This window comes from Arvicanthis niloticus, chromosome 2 (assembly GCF_011762505.2).
Source record: "Arvicanthis niloticus isolate mArvNil1 chromosome 2, mArvNil1.pat.X, whole genome shotgun sequence".
NCBI classification, from domain to species: Eukaryota; Metazoa; Chordata; class Mammalia; order Rodentia; family Muridae; genus Arvicanthis; species Arvicanthis niloticus.
Genome location: NC_047659.1, coordinates 131,966,198 through 131,972,976, shown reverse-complemented (window position 1 = coordinate 131,972,976; position 6,779 = coordinate 131,966,198). Strand labels below are relative to the sequence as shown.

At 43.4% G+C, this 6,779-nt stretch overlaps 1 non-coding gene across 1 annotated transcript; it reads right to left on the bottom strand.

Moving 5' to 3' along the window:
- Window positions 1-1,126: 1,126 nt before the first annotated feature.
- LOC117704772 (small nucleolar RNA SNORA17) lies at window positions 1,127-1,258 on the bottom strand. The gene has a single exon (XR_004606302.1). It is a non-coding gene; the product is annotated as a small nucleolar RNA SNORA17 (small nucleolar RNA).
- Between the last annotated feature and the right edge of the window lie 5,521 nt (window positions 1,259-6,779).

Genomic DNA, 6,779 nt, shown 5'->3' with positions numbered 1-6,779 from the left:
TGGTGAGGCCAGCTTTCCTGTGTTCACATCCTCAGGGCTTGCTCACCTGTGCCCCACCATCAGGGTCAGCTCTACTGTGCTGCCCAGGTGAGGTGCGGGGCTTGCTCTCCTGAGGGCTGCAGCTGGAGAGAGGCAGGGACAGCTTTTCTGCTCTCATGCCTCCAGTGTCAGCTTTCCCATGATATCTGCACAGCCCTCAGATATTGACATGTCCCCAGGGTGGAGGCCCAGCCCAGAAATGTCAGCCTGGGTTTTGGTGGTAGCTGTTGCAGGGCCACCAACCCAGAGATGGCTCTCAGTGGCAGCACAGGTCAGGACCATGCCATGGTCCCATGTGGCATCACCGGCTACTCGCATCAGGCAGTTCCTCACTACTCTTGAGTCTCCAGTTCTGCCTTTCTTCATTGTGTCCACATCCTTCTGTTTCTCTCTTCCATCTCTCCATCACTGTCTTGCTCTTCTTAGTGGTTCCCATGGTCTCAGTGTCTGGGATCATCTCAGGAGTGATCTCAGGAGAGCTATGGTTTGTTTATGCCTTATGAAGCCAGGCAGGGGTCATCCCAGGCATGGTCTGTCCCATAAGCTTGTACAGTGTTGTACTGGTGGTCATCTCAGGCTAGCTTCCTGTCTGGACTTCATGTTGCCAGCCTGGTGGTCATCTAGGGTTCACTTCTTGCCTAGCCTAACCAAGTGGTCCCATGAGAGGATTGTCTGTCTCAGACCCCAACCCAGCCCAGCCCACGGTCTCAGGTGTGATCCTTCTTGTCCCTGGCTTACTCCTTGTCCTGGGAGCCCATTCAGGCCTATGTGGTGCTAGACTGGTACTTGTCTTAGGCTAGTTCCCTGTCCAGGCGCCCTGATGCTGGTCTGGTGGCCGTCTAGTGCATTCTCCTCACCCAGCCTGCATCCAAGTGGCCCCATGCTAAAGTGGTCTGTCTCAGGCTCATTCCTGCCTGAGGCTCATGGTTCCAGATGTGGTTCTTCTAGTCTCTGTCTTGCTCCTGCTCTTAGAAGTCCTTTAGGGCCTATGCAGCACCTGACTGGTGGTCATCTTAGGCTAGCTCCCTGTCCGGGCTCTCTGGAACTGAACTGGTGGTTGTCTCAGGCTTGTTTTCCCTCCTCAGGGAATGTTAGTGTAGTAATCATTCAGATGTTCATAGATCAGAACACTGAGCATAGACACGGCCTCTCTCCTCTCTGCCACCTACTGATTCACATGTGACAGAGCAGCCACACCTGCAATACCTCTAGGGACGGGACAGTTATGACTCTCTTGAGCAGTGTGAGGGATCACTGTGGGTCAGAGTCAGGGGCTTAATCCCATCACAACGTGCTCACTGCTTCTCTCCGAGTCTGTCTCCCCATCTGTAAGGTCGGGGAGAGGAGGACAGGGCACAACCAACCAATTTGCCCCCTGAATCAAGACTGCTGATGCCCCGTGGGGAAGATAAGCAACTCTCTGCTGTTCTAGGTTCTCTGGGAGCCTCCTTCGCTTCCTCTCCTCTTCTTGATTTCATAATGGACAGACATGCCTGGGGCAGGGCAGGAAGAACGAGGCACATGGTGCCTCTTGAATTGTCCATTGATATCAAATTGCATTTTTGAATAGAGTAGTACTAAGAGCTCGGATTTTTTTTTTTTTTTAAAGCGTTATTGCCCTGGTGCCATGGCTGGCAGTTTTAGTTTTAACGAATAGTTGTCTCAGAAAAAGCTCAGCAGACAGAATAGCGAAGTCACGAGCACAGGGTTTATGCTGACTCTACGACGGAAGTGGAGAAGGACCAAGGGGACAGTGAAGAGCTTACTGAGCCCTTTATCTCAAGTACATTGCCTTCTCTGAGACCCACTTTTCTCATCAGTAAAATGCAACACCATTTAAACTGTTAAACAGATGGCAGGTTCCAAGTGTCTGGCACACAGTAGGTGCTCAACAAACGTGTTTGCCTTCTATCCTTTCCTTGGGAACAGGCAGACAGTTCCCTTTCCTCAGCCAGCAAGCCCCACTGTGCCTACAACTCTGGATTTGTTTGTAGTAATTAGACTTCGGCAGCCGACAGTATCCAAACCTGCAGTGTTATCGGTTCCTCAAGCTGTTTCAGTTGATATACAGTTGGGTGGTAGATGACAGCTTGTTTATCCAGTGAGGCTGTAAAATATCCAGTGGAGTAAACACATAGAAAAGCCCATTTGTCTTGTCTTTTGCCGTCACCCCCGCATGGTCAGAAGGAAGGCTTTCCTCCCATCTTCCTGGCAGCTTCCACTTCCCGCATCTCTTGTTGGACCCTTGTCTGCCCTTGCTTGGCAATGCCTGAGCTGCCGCAGCCCTCTGACCGTGATACCCTCAGAAATGTTCAAGCTGTACGGACCACTCCCAAGCTTCCATCCCTAACCTAGATGACTGCCTAGAGTTCCACATTAGACACAACCCTTTAGATGCCCACCAACCTGCACAGCATGCTAGGCTGAAACTACCTTCCTTCCCGCACTCAGTGCTTCTGGCTTTCTGGTTCCAGGCATTGGTAAGTCTGGGTATTCATTTTCTGAACTCCAAACCCCAGTGCCCCCTCTAGGTGTCTTACCCTTTCTTGCATGCACATCCCCACCAAAGGTCCTGGCCTTGTTCTCTCTAAGCTTTCTACCCTGGGTTGGTGAGATGGTTCAGTGCATAAGCACTTAACACCAGGCCTGATGACCTGAGCCCAATTTGTTTTTTGAATCCACTTGATGTAAAGAGGAAACTAACGTTCTTGAGTCATCTTCTTACTTGCACATATGAACCATGGCACACATGTACCGTGGCATGCACACTCATCCCCTTAATAAATAAGCAAATAAATATATAAATAAATACAAAACTAAAAAGAAGTAAAACATTACAACTGCCACTCCATTTAGCTCCACCCATGACCCCTCTGAAGAAAGGCTCTCCTGTATTTCTACCATCTACTCCCTCCTTCTGCAGGACAGTGGCCAGAGGGATGCTTGTAGAACATACCCAGAATGATGGGTCTGAACAAAGTGGAGGAGGAAATGTATGCGGGCCAGAAAAAATGAGCTCAGGGTGATTTGTTTTTTCTTCCAGTTTTTAACATTATTTTCTTACTAGAGGATAGAAAGGCCACCCATGAACAGATTCAGGGGCAGTCCCCACTCCAGTTGTTGGAGGACCTGCATGAAGACCAAGCTGCATATCTACTACCTGTGTGTAGGGGGCTTAAGTCCAGTGCTCACTCTTTAGTAGGTGGTTCAGTTTCTGGAAGCCCCCGTGTGTCCAGGTTAGTTGGCTCTGTTGGTCTTCCTGTGGAGTCTCTGTCCTCTTTGGGTCCATTAATCCTTCCCCTAACTCTTACATAAGACTCCCAGAGCCCCATCTGATGTTTGGCTGCGGGTGTCTGCATCTCTTTTCATTGTCTGCTGGGTGGAGCCTCTCAGAGGACTGTAATACTAGGCTCCTGTCTGCAAACATAACAGAGTATCATTGATAGTGTCAGGGATTGGTTCTTGCCCATGGGATAGGTCTCAATTTGGGTCAGTCACTGGTTGGCCATTCCCTCTGTTTCTTCTCTTTGTCTCTTGTAGGAAGGACACATTTTGGGTCAAAGGTTTTGTGGATGGATTGCTGTCTTTATCCCGCTAATGAGAGTCCTACTTGGCTACAGGAAGTGGCTGTTTCAGGAACTATATTCCCCACTACTAGGGGTCTCAGCTAGAGTTGCCCCCATAAACACACTGAGGCTTTTCCCCATCCTATGTCTCAAGCACATCTCAGAGATTGCCCCAACTATCCATTACCTGTTTCCCATCTCTTTCCCTGCACTCCCCGATCCTCCACATCTCCTCTTCTATCAAGTTCCCTCCCTCCATACACCTCCAATATCTATTTTATTTCCTTTTCTGAGAAAGATTCAGCCATACTCCTCTGGGTCCTCCTTGTTATTTGGCTTCTTTGAGTCTGTGGGGTATATCATGGTTATGCTGTACTTTATAGCTAATGTCCACTTATCAGTGAGTACACACAATGCATGTCCTTTTGGGTCTGGGTTACCTCACTCAGGATATTTTCTAGTTCCATCCATTTGCCTGCAAAATTCACGATGCCTTTGTTTTTAATGGCTGAATAGTATTCCATTGTATAAATGAACCACCTTTTCTTTATCCATTCTTCAGTTAAGGGACATCTAAGTTGTCTCCAGTTTCTGGCTATTACGAATAAAGCAGCTATGAACATAGCTGAGCAAGTGTCCTTGTGGGATGGTAGAGCATCTTTTGAGTATATGCCCACGAGTAGTATAGCTGGGTCTTGAGGTAGACATATTCCCAATTTTCTGAGAAACTGCCAAATTGACTTCTGGAGTAGTTGTACAAGTTTACACACCTACCAGCAATAGAGGAGTGTTCCCCTTTCTCCAAATTCGAACCAGCCTGTGCTGATCCTTGAGTTTTTGCTCTTTGCCATTCCGATGGGTGTGAGGTTGAAACTCAGTGTCTTTTGATTTGCATTTCTCTGATGGCTAAGGATGTTGAACATTTCTCTAAGTGTTTCTAGGCCATTAGAGATTCCTCTATTGAGCATTCTCTGTTTCACTCTGTACTCCATTTTAAAATTGTGTTATTTGGATTGTTGGTGTTTAACTTCTTGAGTTCTTTATATATTTTGGATATTAGCCCTCTGTCAGATGTAGGGTTTGTGAAGATCTTTTCCCAAACTGTAGGCTGTCATTTTGTCCTTTTGACAGTGTCCTTTGACTTACAGAAGTTTTGCAGTTTCATGAGATCCCATTTATTAATTATTGATCTTAGTTCCCGAGCCATTGGTTTTCTGTTTAGGATGCTATCTCCTGTACCAATGAGTTCAAGCCTGTTACCCACTTTCTGTTCTATTAGATTTAGTGTATCTGGTTTTATATTGAAGACTTTGATCCACTTGGACTTGAGTTTTGAGTAGGGTAATAAATATGGATCTATTTGTATTCTTCTACATATAGACATCCAGTTAGTCCAACACCTTTTGTTGAAGATTCTTTCTCTTTTTCATTGTATGGTTTTGGCTTCTTTTTTAAAAAAAAATTAAGTGTGTGGGTTTATTTCTGGATCTTTGATTCAATTCCATTGATCAACTTGTCTGTTTCTATAACAATGTCCTGCATTTTTAAAAATTACTATTGCTCTATAGTACAGTTTAAAGTCAGGGATGGTAATACTTCCAGCAGTTACTTTATTGTTCAGGATTGTTTTAGCTATCCTGGGTTTTTTTGGTTTTCCATATGAAGTTGAGAATTGTTCTTTCAAGATCTGTGAAAAATTGTATTGGAATTTTGATGGGAATTGAATTTAATTTGTAGATTACTTTTGGTAAGATGACCAGTTTCACTAAATTAACCCTACCAATCCATGAGCATGGGAGATCTTTCAATCTTCTGATATCTTTATCCATTTCTTTCTTTAGAGACTTGAAGTTCTTGTCATACAGGTCTTTTACTGGCTTGGTTAGACCAAGATATTGTATATTATTTGTGGCTGTTGTGCAGGGCATTGTTTCCCTAACTTCTTTCTCAGCTCATTTATCATTTGTCTAAAGGAAGGATACTGATTTTTTTTTTTTTTGAGTTAGTTTTGTTTCACTTTGCTGAAGGCGTTTATCAGCTGTAGGAGTTCTCTATGTAGAATTTTTGGGGTCCCTTATGTATACTATTATATCATCTGTGAATAATGATACTTTGACTTCTTTCCAATTTGTATCCCCTTGATCTTTTTTAGTTGTCTTATTGCTCTAGGTAGAATGTCAAGTACTATATTGAAGAGAAAAGGAGAGAGTGGACAGGCTTGTCTTGTCCCTGATTTTAATGAAATTTCTTTAAGTTTCTCTCCATTTAATTTGATGTTAACTATTGGCTTGCTGTATATTGCCTTTATTGTGTTTAGATATGCACCTTTTATTTATGATCTCTCCAAGGCTTTTTAACATGCAGGGTTGTTAGAATTTGTCAAAGGCTCTTTCAGCATCTAATGAGATAATCATGTGTTTTTTCTTTTAGTTTGTTTATATAGTGAGTTACTCCGATGGATTTTTATATATTGAACCATCTCTGTGTCCCTGGGATGAAACCTACTTGATCATGGTGGATGGTATTTTTGATGTGTTCTTGGATTCAGTTTGTATTTTTTTGAGTATTTTTGCATCAATGTTCATAAGAGAAATTGGTTTGAAGTTCTCTTTCTTTGTTGAGTCTTTGTGTGGTTTAGGTATCAGGGTGGGGTGACTGTGGCCTCATAGAATGAGTTTGGCAGTATCCCTTGTGTTTCTATTTTGTGGAATAGTTTGAGGAATATTGGTATTAGCTCTTCTTTGAAAGTCTGGTAGAATTCTGTGCTAAAACCTGGGTTTTTGTTAGTTGGGAGACTTTTAATGACTGCTTCTATTTCTTTAGGGATTATAGGTCAGTTTAAATAGTTTACCTGGTCTTGATTTAACTTTGGTAATTCATATCTATCTAGAAAAATTATCCATTTCCTTTAGATTTTCCAATTTTGTGGAGTACAGGCTTTTGTACTAAGACCCAATGATTCTCTGAATTTCTTTGTTGTCTATTGTTATATCTCCCTTTTCATTTCTGATTTGGTTAATTTGAATACTGTCTCTCAGCCTTTTTGTTGGTTTAGCTAAGAGTTTGTCTATCTTGTTGATTTTTCTCAAAGAACCAGCTCTTGGTTTTGTTAATTTCTTTGTATACTTCTCTTTGTTTTTAATTGGTTGATTTCAGCCCTGAGTTTAATTATTT